Source organism: Chiloscyllium plagiosum, chromosome 17, assembly GCF_004010195.1.
Source record: "Chiloscyllium plagiosum isolate BGI_BamShark_2017 chromosome 17, ASM401019v2, whole genome shotgun sequence".
Lineage (NCBI taxonomy): Eukaryota > Metazoa > Chordata > Chondrichthyes > Orectolobiformes > Hemiscylliidae > Chiloscyllium > Chiloscyllium plagiosum.
The window spans coordinates 47,109,445-47,125,861 of record NC_057726.1 but is presented as its reverse complement, the minus strand read 5'-3'; the positions used below and the strand labels follow the sequence as shown (position 1 = coordinate 47,125,861).

General features: G+C 39.7%; 1 long non-coding RNA gene across 3 annotated transcripts in view; it reads left to right on the top strand.

The window, feature by feature from the left end:
- LOC122558431 overlaps positions 1-16,417 on the top strand; it is a 357,678-nt gene that overhangs the window by 293,694 nt on the left and 47,567 nt on the right. For all 3 annotated transcript variants that reach the window (XR_006314136.1, XR_006314130.1, XR_006314135.1), the window contains 2 exons: positions 12,495-12,506; positions 15,830-15,881. This is a non-coding gene — a long non-coding RNA (uncharacterized LOC122558431). The remainder of the gene's footprint in view (positions 1-12,494; positions 12,507-15,829; positions 15,882-16,417) is intronic.

Sequence of the window (16,417 nt, the reverse complement as noted above, 5' to 3'; positions counted from 1 at the left end):
AAGATGTCGCCATCTATTTCCCTACATTCTATATCTTCCATATCCTTTTCCACAGTAAATACTGATGCAAAATATTCGTTTAGTATCTCCCCCATTTTCTGCGGCTCCTCACAAAGGCTGCCTTGCTGATCTTTGAGGGGCCCTATTCTCTCCCTAGTTACCCTTTTGTCCTTAATGTATTTGTCAAACCTCTGGATTCTCCTTAATTCTATTTGCCAAAGTTATCTCATGTCCCCTTTTTGCCCTCCTGATTTCCCTCTTAAGTATACTCCTACTTCCTTTCTACTCTTCTAAGGATTCACTCGATCTATCCTGTCTATACCTTACAGATGCTTCCTTGTTTTTCTTAACCAAACCCTCAATTTCTTTAGTCATCCAGCATTCCCTATACCTACCAGCCTTTCCTTTCACCCTCAGAGGAATATACTTTCTCTGGATTCTCGTTATCTCATTTCTGAAGGCTTCCCATTTTCCAGCCGTCCCTTGACCTGCGAACATCTGCCCCCAATCAGCTTTCAAAAGTTCTTGCCTAATACCATCAAAATTGGCCTTTCTCTAATTTAGAACTTCAGCTTTTAGATCTGGTCTATCCTTTTCCGTCATTATTTTAAATGTAATAGGTGGAGGCCTGCAACATATAGAAGGGGCTGTGTGGGCCAGCTCTTTGGTGAGTTTAACACATACTTTTGATGCACCTTGCTGCAGAAACTACAGATGCTAGATTGCAATTTGCTGAAATTTCTGAAAGCGTTATCCATTAGTCTCATTCCACTGCACTTTCTCCATTCAATGTTACTGGTGAATTTGTTACCACAATCCATCCATACAATGCATTTCCCCAGATCATCATAACACAGTGCTGGAAGAATAGAACTTTTTAATAATCATTTTAAATCTGTGCCTCCTGCTGAACAATCCACCTGCCAGGAGAAACCATTTCATCCTGGCAGTATTAAAACCTGTCACAGTTTGTAGCCACACCAGGTTAAAACCAAAAAGCAAATATTTGGTCCATATTTGCTAAACTAGCCTTCAACCTTTGACATGGTTAATCACACTTATTTGTTGACTGAGTGTTTGTATTGCTGGTAAAACCAACATTTATTCCACACCCTTAACTGCCCTCGAGCTATCTTGTCAAGACACTGCAGTCAGTTTGGTAAAAGTTTTCCAAAAGTATTGTTAGCAAGAACAGTTTCAGGTCTTTGACTGGGTCAAAGAAGAAACCCTGCTGCTGCATCTCACCTTGAAAAAGGTGTGCTCTCCATCTGTAATACACTGATTCTAGATGGAATGGCTGTAAAAGGTCAAAGGATGTTAATCAAGTAGGCAGTTTTTGCCATGTCTGATGTCAACGGCCTTGTGTGCTGTCACCACTGCCGAATTTCCAGCCTTTTTTTGCTCTTGTATCCATGAGATTTATGTGTCTCTTCCAGCAAAGTCACTGGTCAGTAGTGATTTCCTCTTTTGTTGTTGGTGGAAGAATCTTACTTCGATTTCCTCTTCTAGGATATGGTCATTGCCTCGCAGATGTGTGTGACATAAATGTCACTTGGTAATTATCCACAAACTGGCTATTGACCCGGTCTTGCTCTATGAAACACTGCCTTATTGTTTGAAGAATTGGAAATGGAAATAACCAGTGTAATTGTCAGTGTATGCCTGTACAGGTACTTCTGAACCAATGGTGAAAGGAAAGTCATTGTATATGAGTTGAAACATTTTGGCCTAGGCAGTGCTGAGAAGAATTCCTGTAGTGATGTCCTAAGACTGAAGCAATTGGCCTCCAGCAACTACTACTGAGTATGGCTCTGGTCCGTGAACAGTTTTCTGAAAATTCTCATCACCTTCAATTTTACTAATGTTGTTTGATGTCATTTCAGTCAACAGCTCCCTTCATGCTAAGGGTAGGTACTTTCACTTAATTTTGGACTTCAGCTCTTTTATCCAAATTTGGACCAAGATTGTAATGAGATCGAGAATTGGGTGTTCCTGGAGGAAACCAAACTGGGTATAAGTGAGTGAGCAGGTTATTAATGCATAATTGTCTCTTAAAATCACTAGCAGCAACATCTTCCATTACTTTTCTGGTGATTGAGTGTAGACTGGTTGTTACTGATTGGCTGGATTGGATCTGATCTGATGTTTGTGAATAAAAGTACCTCTTCACTCACATCAAACTGTATGGGATTGCATTTGCCTACCCTTGTATCTATAAGTCACTGCCAGTAAAATCATCTGAAATAGTTTGTCTTGCCATTCCTACACTATTACCTCTGGTGTTTTGCAAGAATCTATCTTTGGCTTCCTTCTATTTCTCATCTACATACTGACACTTGCACAGAACATTCTTTAATAGTGCCATTTTCCACATGCACACATCCAGGTCTACCACCCCACCATATTTATTGACCCTGCCACTGTTTCTAAGGTGTCAGACTGCTTGCCCACATCCAGTGTTTAGCAGGAATTTCCTCTTAATGAACATTAGGGAGACTGAATCCCTTGTCTTCAGTCTCCACAAATTCCTTTCCCTAGCTGCTGTTTCTGTCTTTCTTCTGAGAAATCAATGTTGAACCAGACTGTCCACAGCCTTCTGTGTTATATTTGACCCCATCATGAGCTTCTGATCACATTTCCATGCCTTCACTACAACCATGTATTTCCAAGTCAGTGAAACCATTCATTACTGTTTCTATTTAGCTAACCAGCTGCTAAAACCCTTATTCATACCTCAAGGTATATCTAGACTTGACTATTCCAAAATACCTGACTGGCCATCCATGCTCTATCCCTTTGATGACATTCAAAACTATTGCCCATCTGCTAACTTGTACCAACCCCCACTCACCTACAACCCCCTTGTACTCTTTGAGCTACATTGATTCCTAGTTAAGAAACATATCAGTGTTAACAGACTCATACCTATTGTCAAGATTTTCTCAGGCCTGACTCTCCTTATGGCTGTATATTCCTTCAGCCTCACTGAGGTAACTCTGAGGTAAGTGTGTTCCTCTGATCTTGGCCTCCTGTGTATATCTGTTTTTAATTGCTGTTTGAGTAGCAGCTTTACGTCTGCTACCAAGGCCGTCAGCTCTGGAATTTGCTTCCTAAACCTCTCTCTACTCCTTTAAAATTATCTTCAAAACCACATCTTTGACCAAACTTTTGAATGGCTGCTCAAATATATCCTTGTGTGGATTGATGTCAAAATGTTTCTGTGGTATTTTACAATTCTAAAGGCTTTATTATAAGGGCAACTTGTCAGAGCAATAGATAACTTTGAGTGGTCCTCTTCCCCATTCAGTAAAGAAGTCACTGATAAGAGAAGAGAATGAAGATTGCATCTGCTACCTATGGAGACCATTTGGTTCCTAAGTACTGTGAAAAGATTCAATTGCCAGGATCTCCTCAGGATATTTGCATTGGATATTGCACTGTGGTTATTATTATCCTTCCTCAGATTGCATCACTATACTGCATTTGGATTTGCATCACTGATGTCAAACCTCCCCAGTGGGAGTGAAATTGCTCACATAACGCATAGATTCCACGCTGTCTCAAACTTGTACTTTTCTGGGCTTACATTGTAGCTTAGATTCCCAGAAGGTTCAAGTGCTGCTGGTGACTGTCTTGTCAGAGTCCCAAAAGGAAGGCCTTATCAGTCAGTTGTCTAGATATACAGGTACAGGATCCCAGGAGCCACTCCGCCACTGACAGACATTTATTAAACATAAGGGAAGTGTACATAAGGCCAAAAGGGAGCACTTTGTATCAGTAAAGCAGTCCTTCCAAGTTGAACCAATGATATTTTCTGAGACATTTTCTTAATCTTTTGTGACCATATCCATCATTGAGGTTGGTACCTGTAAGCTGGTCTCCTGGGTACACAGTTAGATAATCTGTAAAGTAGCTACTATCTTAAACACTTGCTTGAAAAGGAAGGAAATGACTGTGATTTTTGAGCCTGAAATGTAAGGTAATTTTCTGTTGGTCATTAATATTAAATAAAAGTAATATGATTGTGAACATTTGAGGATTGATGCAATTATCATGTCTGTATCTCAGTGAGGAATAGTGGCCAGATTCTTATCAAAGCCTGGATCAGAAGTGGCACATCATAACCGGCACGGATGTTCAGTGGGAGGCTTTTACTTACAGTGGTCCACTTTTGCCAGGGCAGCTATTCAATTGAGGATGGTGACCCACCTCAGAGTAGGCAGCCCAAATAGAAGACCAGCAGCTTGGTAGGCTAGGCAATGCCACTTGAAAGAAAAGTAATCTTTTTTAATTGTGTATGCTGGTGGTCCCAAGCAAGTGGTCCCTGCAATCAGATGGGGCAGTCCTTCAGTCTTGGCACTGTAGCTGCAGAGCTGTCATTGTGACCAGGGGCCCTCTCCATGAGCCATTGTAGCTCAGGTTCCCAGAAGGTTCAAGTGCTGCTGGTGACTGTCTTGTCAGAGTCCCAAAAGGAAGGCCTTATCAGTCAGTTGTCTAGATGTACAGGATCCCAGGAACCCACTTGTGGAAAAAAGGCTGCCACAGTTTTACCTGGCAGTCTCTACAAGTGATTGTGGCCTCTCCTAATAGTGGTAAAATGCTGACTACGCAAGAAAATTAAAGATAATTTACCCATGATGTGATTCAATTTGCTATCTTCTTCAGGTCAGTCAGTGACCGTGTCACTGAGGTTCCTAATCCTGACAGTATCCTGTGGCAGTGGGAATTCATCAGCTCCCTTCTAGTCATTGTTTTGTTGCCAGCATTTTATGAACCCTCCTGCCTCCCAATTTGCTTTAGTGGAGTGGTGAAACAATCCTAATGTGTATGATATCTGCAGCTCAGTAAGGATGCCTTCACTGCAACCTGCTGTCTGCTGCAACTACTCCCTGCTGCAGGATGTCACATTGCATTGTTTTCCAAGTGTCACATATGAACTTTGCTCTGTTTGGCAACAAAATGGATTTCTTTCCATCAGAATTCAGCCTATAAGTTACCATGTGCAAGATTCATGCTGGATATTACCAATATCCTGAGACCAGTGATGATACCTCATTCTGTGGCAGCCAATTGCATTTAAAGAACATGCTAATCCAAAGAGTGGCAAACCAAAGGCTATTGACAGCTATCTGCTTAGAACAAGGCTGATGACTTAATTGCGCATTATATGTATACATGCTCACATCCCTGTGAAAGCCATATTACCATGTAACCCATGGTAAAACCCATGCTGCAAAAACGCTTCGCTTAGTATGTTCTGGAAGTGCAATGATGTTTAGTAGAGCTGATGTCAAGATTCGTGGTGGTCTGCTACACATCATGAAGGCAGAAGTGGGTACTCCAGATGCTGGAGATTAAAGTCAAGATTAGAGTGCTGGAAAAGTACAGCAGGTCAGGCAGCATCTGAGGAGCAGGGAAATCGACATTTCAGACAAAAGCCCTTCACCAGGAAAGTCCTACATGTCATGCAGTCTTACTGTCATAAGGTCACAATCACCATCTCCAATTGTACTTAAGCAGCTCAGAAGCGGGACCAAAAGGAGAAGGAGGAAGAGACAGGCAGACATTCAGCTCTTTCTGAGTAGGCTATCCATGTAAACTGAACCAAGTGTGACATCAATAACAATAGCTCCAGTCACTCTTCCATCAATAGCCCTACACCTCACCTACCTTCTGTAATCAATGATCACAACACCCAATTGGTTGTAATACAAAATTAAAAGTCGGCTCAAAATAAACATTTTAAACCAAATTTATGAATTAAAACTTGTCACATTGCATAGAAAAGTCAACTAATTACTCTTGTGCATTCTTTTAGTGCAAAATCATTCACTTCCCAGTGACTGCCACATGTTTGGTGGATGTTTGTTGACCTGGAGAGGAGGAGATGACTCATGACCCTGAGGGATGACCTTGAGCTAGAGTGACCTTAGCTCTAAAAAGGCCCAGCTGTAGACTGCATTATCTCAGGATGGGCAGCAGCAGTCTGACAACTGGATTAGTAAGCAATAGCACAGCTACAATGGAGTTGCAGAGTTAGAAGCACAAAAGTCATTGCTTTTCCTATGGAGTGGTGCATCAGTTATCCTATGATCAATTAGGGAATAGGTAGATAACTGGGGAAGAATTTTCCCTGAACAGTGTAGATATAGGTGAAAAGCTTGAGAAAATGGTGTGAGATCAGCTTCCCGGTGTTGAGGGCAAAAAAATTCCCATTTCCAACCAAGTGTTGAATGTCATGATGAAGTTCTCATGAGTGAATAGCAAGATGACTTTGCATGTATTAGTATGCATTAATTTCCTCATTATTACACCATCCCACCACATTGAAATACAGTTTCTCATTCTCCCATATGTCACATAGAGACTATATGGCAACAATTCTCAACGTGAAAGACAAAGTGATTTCAGCTCACTGCTTGATCCTCCAGACCTCCATCAGTCACAAGGTTCTCAGGGCATGCTCCATAGACAGTGACCACTGCAGCCCTTATCCACCAGGACTTTAGCAAAGCTTGGAGCTAATTACACTCTCTCTGACATGGCCAGGACAAATATAGCGAATGGTTCAGGGCTGCTGCGTTTGACCTGGTGCATGGCTGGGTTTTGAAGGTGGTGCCAACACCAGGAACCCCAGAAGGTGCTGGCAGTGGTCAACACTTCCTCTTGTGGTGGGTGGGCGAAAATGTTGTGCAGGGAAATATGGGGTCATGGTGCATAGTTATTGAGGTGAGTTTGGGAAGATTGCATCAGAAAATGGATGAGAATTTGCAGAGAGAAACACTTCATGAAAATTGATAATTAGCAAATTTCAGGTAGGTTTCAACCCCTGATATCTGCAGCCATGATGGCAGCAATGACAGCTTATGAAGCAGCAAACTGACTTTTACATGACTCCAGTGAGCTTCCCCAACAGTATTCAAACTTATGGTGACACCCTTTCTGTTCAATGAAAGCTGAAACATCAAGTAGCTAATAATAGTTGAGTCCACAAGTGTGAAAATGGAGTTGTCATCATTTCCATGCGGGAAAGGACAGGCTGCAAACTTTGCACAGAGCTTTGTGCCAAGTTATTGCCAGACTCCTCCACATTCTTTGACATTACCCCAGGATGTTTGGCAGTCTTCACAGTGCAGCAGAAATGTTGTCATCTATATTCATGAGCTGCCTTCTCTGTATTGCCCCATCAAAGTCGTCTTTAGACTCCTTTACGATGGAACTCACATGTGACCTCGCATGCAGTAAGCTGGAATGAGCCATTCTTTCTCTTTACCCTGACAACAGGTCATTCATGCCCAATTTATTGCGTCATGTAGATCCAACCTTCTTGCCATTCCTCAAAAATTACACACACGACCAGTATCAGAGCTGGTCCCTGTGCATGTAAAACAAGTGACAATACTTTGTCGTTAATATGACCGTCTTGTTGGGAACTTAAAATGTACCAATGCATTAAAGGGGGACTGTAACAGAAATCAGGGGTGCAAATTTAAATTAATAATATTTCAAATTTAAAATGTCATTTTGAAAGTGCACTCCAGCAGTGCCCAACAGCCACAGAAGGCCTTCACTGTGCAGACACTGCATATTCCCTCTCCACAGACATAAACCTATGTTTATGAGGGGCAGGCAGCTGGGCTGAATAGCCCACTTAACCACCCAATGCCTACACCTGTTTATGGCCACTTGGGCCAAGCCCAGGAACAGACCCGTGAGAAATCCACTTCTACCTTTTAAGAGTGCAGGATCCTTTAAGTAAGGCAGGGTAACTTTAGACACATACAAACTGGTGGATGAGGAGCAGGAATAGGCCATTCACCTCCCCTCAAGCCTGCTCTACCATATGATCCTATCAAAGATTATGATTGACCTGATTGTGGCATCAACTCCGAATTCTTTTCTATTTCCAACACCCCTCTCTCTTATCAATCAAGACTCTATTTAACTCAGAGTGGTTTAATCAAAGCTAGCAACTTGGGATATTTGGCCTACTGTTCAGAAATCCAGCCAGTCAACAATAAGGTAACAGCAACCAGCACAAGGTTAGCATGCTGCTTAGAGTGCAGTCAACAGATGTGAAGAGAAAATGAGGTCTGCAGATGCTGGAGATCAGAGACGGAAATGTGTTGCTGGAGAAGCGCAGCAAGTCAGGCAGCATCTAGGTCAACAGATGTGACCCAGTTGGGCATTGTGGTCCTCACATTCAGTTTGGTAGCTATCTAATTGACCCCAATATCTTAGAGAAAATTAAGACATTCTTTTCACTTTACTGTTTCTGTAATCATTTACCCAACTTTGTGTTTGGACAGTTCCTTCTAAAATTCAAAGAAATCCATGGCTGCAAATGGAAAAAAGTTCTAAATAATAATTTCTTTAATGAAAAATTTGTGAGGTTACCTTTTTCATCTATTCCTTTTCCACATTAATACCATGCAGTAATCTACTGCTTTGGACATCAAACATGTCTTCGTACAGATGCTTCCAAACCTGCTGAGTTTCTCCAGCAATTTCTGTTTTCGTTTCAGATTTTCCACATCAGTAGTTCTTTATTTTCTTCCAATAATAGTTGCTGTTGTCCCCTGAGATGCAGCATCGAAGTCCAGAGGCATACAATAAGTGGATCAGAGATATGCCATGTGGGTTCTTAGAGGCTGGCACATGTTGAATGCCAATGTTCATAGATGTGGGCACATATGAGTGCGCACTGAGATGTTGGTGCCTAGTATCCAATATGAAGGTCCTTTGGAGCAAGTGGTAAGCTGAAGTTGCCAGATACCCATTCTGATTCCATGTTGAGAATCTTCATGGAATCATGCAATTCTAACATATTTCTCATGATAGCCTGCGTCATTCACGTCCCCATAAGATTATGTCCCGAAAATATTGAACCAATTTACGTAGCCTCTTATTATAGAACGACCCTCTCATTCTAGGAACAAATTTTGTGGATTTTTTTTAACATGTTGCCTAATATGTGAGTAAATCCATCATTAGAAATAGAGGCCAGATTTCACATGTACACCATTTGTGGGGTCACCAAAGCCCTAAACAATTGTAGCAAGATGTCCAAATTCTTGCACCTCATAGAGCCATGCTATGAAACTAAATATTCAGATTTTCAAAAATGCAATATACAGTGTTCAATTTTATCAGAAATATAGAACAAACATCACTTCTTAATGTTAACATTTTATAATAAAGCACTGGCGTTCTTCTTACAATTTAGAATTCAATAAGAGAATAATGTTCTTATCTGAGATCCCTACATATTAAAATTCAGATCTGCGAATCGAAGTAGAGGTCAAATTATCATATTATATGAGAGAAATGTGAATGTGGACATTGCTTTCTGTATGACACAGTAAATGTTATAATTTTGATTTTTGCATTGTTTTGCTGCAAAGCTAAAAGAAAGCTAACTTCAGCCAATAGCAGAGTGGGTTCCACTTCACAGCAATGTTGAAATGTGTATTTAAACCGATATTGTATGTAACAATCTGACTGCTAATTTGACCAGAACGTGGAAAGCAAAACACAAATTGCAACTGTAGATCCCAAGCCACCTAACCACAATCTTCTAAAGTTGAATTTCAAAAACTTCACAGAACTGTCAAGGGACAATCTTGTAGCATCATGGCATTAATGTGTCTTCAAAATAATTTCGAAGTCAGAAGCATCATTGGTTTGGAAAATAAACAGTGTAGATTACCTCTTCACCACACAATGAACTCATGAGTGATTCATTATACCCTTTGAGAGTTAAACATTTACAATGTAAGTGACATTATTTGGCAGTTTTCTTCATGTTCCATGATTTATATTAATTTGAATTTTATATATTAATATTTACTCAAAATAAATAGGAGAGGTCTTGCATATTAAATTTTAAAAACTCGAGCAAAATGCAAATTTCTATTTCGCTGAGTTTTGGAGCAGCTAATAACATATTTTAAGTGAACTCAAGCAAGATCATTCAGATTACAAATAATGATATTGATTTCTGTGCTGAAAATTATTTTTAATATCAGTTTTTCGTACAATACATTAGTTCCAGCAGGCCACCAAACTTCCCAACGTAACCATTGTAAAATAGTGTGGAAATTTCCTACTTGCGCCTACATTACACTGATGATCTTATTGCTCTACTTTTATCTGTGACCTAACCATCATCTCTTGACCAGGAAATTGACTGCATTGCTTAACTCTTAAAATTTGTCCTGCCTGTTTGCTTATATCAGGCTGGTATTGTGACCTCACACAAAAGAAAGAAATCATGACTGTTACCTGGAAACCAAGGTCTGAATACTTTTGTGCCTGTGACCCTGTCAGAATGGAAGTGGGAGCTTTAAAAGTGGTGACCAGGCCCCAATTTGGGTATTCCTGTCCCCATTCCAGGCAACCCCAGCTTTTGCTTGCTTAAGCTAACGTTGGGGATAGTGAATAATCAAGATAAGATTCAAGGTAAGTCAAGTAGAAGTTCGCTGTGTATATAAATTATGGGTACAAGCCTTTTCTTTCTCTTTTTAAATGCTTGCAAGCAGGTTACCTTAAACGCTCGATGACATCTCACTGTGCCCTTGCCTTGTGCACCCTGACAAGATCCACAAATGTCGGAAAATCACAGCACTAGCTGTTAAAGCCAGAATGAAAGGTTAACTTGCCACTCAATTGCCATTTAACATATTTAAATATCTGACCCGACATCTTCAAGAGGGGTTCCCTCTTGTTTCCAGACTTCCCTGTCAAATAAAGAAGAAAGCGAGAATGTCAGGGCCCCATGTGCTGTCATATCTCAAGTCTTTAACCCTCTGCATGCAGCTGAGATAAAACCCTGAATAAAATTCCATTCATAGAGGTTCAGAGCTGAATGAACTTTGGCAGCCATTTGTGAGGCCTTGCCAATCCTAGGGTGTGGCTGCGGTTTAGGTTGAGGCAATGCCGAAGTGCTGCTTCCGAGATGCAAAATCTTAATCTCCACATTTTATTGCTTGGATAAGCCCAGGTAAAACTGCTGGTGAGCTGATTCCACTTCTGGGGCAATCTGATCTAACTGGCATCTCCACATTTTTTCTTCTTCTTTCTACAAGTAGTATACATGCAGCAACTCAGGGAGATTCCCAGTGGACACGCATTCTGGTTGTTTTCCTCAGTTGAGATCACCAAATAAAACTTGCAAAAGTCCATTTTTATATAAAAAAAACACACATGAATGACATTACCAGACTGGAGCTTTAAAGAACTCCATAAACAAACACATAGCTTATCAGCCCTCAATGGACGTTCTTATCTGACAAGAATTAAGAAGCAATGTGCTTTTTATTTAAGGTGGGAAAATGTCATCAATATGTAAATTATGTCATATTATGTTGTAATGAAGCTCTTGCCTATTTCTGCTGAAAGCTTCTTTTGCTGCAGTAGAAATGCACATGATATATTATGTGTGAAGATTGAATGCAACTGATCTCCATCTGTATTTCTGTCCTGTTACGCCCAATTGCGCTCGTTTATGGGGTGTAGCAGAAACTAAAAGTGGGTGATATACTCTCCCATTATTAGTACCTTTTGATATTCAGTTTGTTCAGATTGGTAATTGCGATTGTAAGTGACCCATAGTTTGATAGTGAGAAAGCAGGAGAGCAGCTGCTGATGAAAACCATAGTGGTGACAGTGGGAGTTGTCATGAGGAATGATATTTAACAAGAGAGATTATTTTAGGTGATTACTTTCAGCAATTGCATACTCTGATTGTGGGAAACCTTCTTGTTTCCCTTTTGGGGACTGGAGAATCGTTATCTATTGTTAAGGTTGTTAAGATAATGATTTTCTCGCCCTCCATGCTGTAGCCTGTGAAGCCAGACATTATATCATTGGCCTCCTGATTACATTAGTGAGGCATTACTACAGGTTCAAGTTGCACATGAGGTTAACATTCTGTCTTCTTAAGTCTCTTCCAGTTTACAAAGAACAGTTTTAAAAAATTGTTCATGTTAACCCCAGACAAAATAATTTTATTCTAATTAGTTTTGGTTTAGGTTGTAAATGATTTAGTGTAATTACAAAATTATGTAGACTATTGTAAAATTACCACACAATGCCTTCAGTCTGAGGCAGCAAGCAGAATGGGACTGTGTCAGATGAAACATGAGACAAAAGCTATATTATGATCCTGGTGAGTGCTTAAATGGTTAAATCAATAATCAGGTAATCTATGATTGTAGTACAAATGGAAGATTGGATTTGCCTACCTATGATTTATTTTAAATGGTGCTAGATGAATATAAGTTACCTCATCTTGTAAAATGCACTTTGTTCCTTGGTGGCCTAAGTCTTTTTGTTTTCTCCTTTAGCTCACCCTGCTATGATACACAAGTCATTGTCCACTAAACCAAATCAATTACATCTTGTCCTTTCTCTTTTTTTCTGTTTCCCTCTTTGGTGCCTGCATCTACAATGGTGTTTGGAAAACTACTAATCCTTTCACAATGTGCTCCTAGGACTTCAACTCTGTAAGTACCAGTGGGATAAAGCATCGACCCAGTAAAACCTCCCTCTGAGACTAACTCAGCTAACCTGATTGTTGTAAGAGGGCAGTCAGGATGTTCATATGTCTGAATATATGGGGTATTTTATTTCAGAATGAATCTGTGTTTTAACATTTTTTTACATGATCCAGGAAGACCATTAAAATGTAACTGAGAGTACCAAGATGCTCTTTTGCCTGAAAACCATTCCGGGAGAGGGGAATGCCCAAAGATGGTACCGTAAAAATTTGTTCATATTAACCCCAGACAAAATAGCTTTATTAGTGGCCTCATAAGCTCAGTTTTGGGGGGTTTGGAAATGGGTAGCTGGGTTGATGTGCATCTTTTAGCAGCTATTTACAAAGTATAATTAATAGCAAGCAAGGAAACTGTCACCATTTCTTGCCTGGAAAGGGAAGAGGCTGAAAGACAGGAGATAGCAAATGTGGTGTAACAGTGTAGAATGAAAATGCGCTTGAGACAGCCATACAAAATGTATTTGGTAACTTTGCTTAGGGTGATGTGTGACCAGAATGAAAGCCAGAGTGAAGGGAATTGACAGGGTATGTTAAGAGACATGAATGTGTAGACTGGATTCATGGTTAGGTGAGGGACACCTATATAGGCTTTGTAAGGAACTGACTGGGGAATAATTAGTATTTTGTAAGAGTGTACCTAATGCCCCTAACTGGTTTTACTTTGAATGGACAAATTGATGCATTATTTTGTCCATTGCCTTACAAGTCAGAAAAGCAGCATAAAGTCATACTATACTCAAAATGTTAACTCTATTTTTCTCTCTCCACAGATGCTGCCAGACCTGCTGAGTTGCTCCAGCATTCTTTATGTTTGCTTCAGATTTCCAGCATCTGCAGTATAATGCTTTTATTCACATATTTTTCCATTGTATTGATATAGCAGAGCTTTATATCAGAGTAATTAAGACTGGCTCATTTTCTGTGCTGTACAAATGGCTGCAGATAGATGGTAATGTGCTTTCTGTACTGTTGCCATCTTTTACGGAAACACCAGGGAGATTTTAAGGACAAATCCATGATTGAGAGTTGCCCAAGCAACCAGATTCAATTGGCATAAACATAAAAAAAGGCTATCTCTGATTATCTTTATAATAAATCAGATGAAACAGGAATGATTACATAATGATAGCCCCCTCTGGGGAAGCACGGTGGCTTAGTGGTTAGCACTGTTGCCTCACAGCACCAGAGTCCTAGGCTCAATTCCTGCTTCGGGTGACTCTCTGTGTGGAGTTTGCACATTCTCCCCATGTCTGCGTGGGTTTCCTCTGGGTGCTCCGGTTTCCTCCCACAGTCTAAAGCTGTGCAGGTCAGGTGAATTGGCCATGCTAAATTGCCCATAGTGTTAGGTGCATTAGTCAAAGGGAAATGGGTCTGGGTGGGTTATTCTTCGGAGGATCGGTGTGGACTGGATGGGCCAAAGGGCCTGTTTCCACACTGAAGGGAATCTAGTCTAATCAATAAGGAATTCTGAAGGCAAAGGCATAAACCACAAGAATACAGTTTGTACCAAAACCAGAAATTGCTGGAAAAGATCAGTAGGTCTGGCAGCATCTATGGAGAGAAATCAGAATTAATGTTTCGGGCAGAGTGATCCTTCCTCGGTTCTAAAGTTTGTGTAGTTTTAACTTTGACCCACTGCACATTTTTGATCTTGTTCTCCTCAAGCATTAGCAGCCACAACTTAAGATGTTGAGGCTTTAAGTTCTGAAATCCCCACCACAGTGGTTCAGGTTTTCTGGCCACTCACTCCTCCTTTTAAGTTGCTTCTTAAAATCCATGTCTTTGAGTAAACTTTTGCTAGTCTGCCCGAGATGACTACCAATACGCTCCATTTTGTTGCAGTATCATTCTTGTAGGACTTACCATTTGTAACAGAATTGGTGAAATATATCAAGAGAAATTCTACAGCTGGCTGCCAGGAAATCCCAAACTTAAAATTAAACTCATTTTGTGTGAGTCATGGGCAATGTTCCCCATCAACTATGTGACTGCGTGGCCATGCAGCAATCTTCACAAACAACATACAAGTCAAAAATCACACAACACCAGGTTATAGTCCAACCGGTTTAATTGGAAGCACGAGCTTTCTGAGCACTGCTCCTTCATCAGGTGGTTGTAGAATACACAATTGTAAGACACAGAATTTATAGCAGAAGTTTACAGTGTAAAGTAACTGAAATTATACATTGAAAAATACCTTGATTGTTTGTTAAGTCTCTCATCTGTTAGAGTGACCAAGATAGTTTCACTTCTTTCATACGTAAACCACAAAACTCTTTTTATAAAATTACATTCTCAGGTTAAGTGTAACAATTGGTGTCAGGCCAACATCTTATCTGGCCTGACACCAATTGTTACACTTAACCTGAGAATGTAACTTTTAAAAAGAGTTTTGTGATTTACATATGAAAGAAGTGAAACTATCTTGGTCACTCTAACAGATGAGAGACTTAACAAAGAATCAAGGTATTTTTCAATGTATAATTTCAGTTACATTGTAAACTTTTGCTATAAATTCTGTGTCTTACAATTGTGTATTTCACAACCATCTGATGAAGGAGCAGCGCTTCGAAAGCTCGTGCTTCCAATTAAAACTGTTGGACTATAACCTGGTTTCGTGTGATTTTTAACTTGGTACAGCCCAGTACACCGGCATCTCCAAATCACAACATACAATCAGCCTCCTTTGGGCTACTATGCATGTGTGATGGCATACTTAACTAATTGAGTTTCAGCTTTGGCTCAGTTGTAGCACTCTTGACTCAATCACAAGGCTCTGGCTTTAACTCCCACCATAGAGTTTGTATACAAAATTCAAGGCTGACTCTCCAATGCAATATTGAATCTTTCAGATGAGACATTAAACCAGGCTCCAATGACCTGCTCAGATGAATTTAAAAGATCTCATGGTACTATTTCAAAGAACACCAATGGGATTATGCCCAACATCAAAGCCAATATTTATCCCTCGATTAACCTCACAATAAAATTAACTGATCATTATCATATTGTTGTTTATGGGAGTTTGCTGTGTACATATTGGCTGTCACATCTCCTATATTATAGAAGTAACTACAACTCAAAAGTGCTTTGAGATGTCTTGTGTTTGTGAAAATGCTATATAAATGAAAGATTTTTATTCTACCTGTGCACTCCAAAAGCTACTTAGAGGGTACATTGGTAATCAGCCCTCACATTGGTATTATTTTTCAATGAGAAAAAAAAAGTCAGTGAAAATTTTTACATAACTGCTCTTTTGCCTGTTTTTAGATGCATGACATCTACACCACAGCATACTACGAGGAATTGAAACAATAGGAATGTAAGTTCTTCCCTTTTTATGCAATGGGTAATGACAAATTGGAAACAAAAGCTATATCAAAATAAACACATTTATCAAATCAAAAGGCTAGAAAGTCTGACTATATCTAAGTCACTTTTTAAATAAAGTGGTAAATGTGATTGTATTCAGGATAGGACCCAAGTTAAATGCAGAATCATAAGGAGTAATTGAAGTGCTTGCTTGTGTTTATTTGTTTGTAATAGCACTCATTAAAACTAAATATGAAATAAATAATCCAAATTAATGTTAAAATTAATGATGAGACAATGTTTTAATGACAGTGTGGAGAGCAATGAGGGGGAATCTTAGTTTGAATTTTCAATTACAAGGCAGGCTATAATTTAGTTTTGAAAATAAAATTCAGGTTTGATTTCTTCAAAAATATTACAAAACCATTAAAAGCACTGCATCCACAATATTAATGTAGAAAAAATTCCCAAGGTGCTTCACAGAAGTGGAACCAGGCAAACAATTGACTCTCTGCCAAAGGTGAAGTTATTCAAAGAGGTGATTAA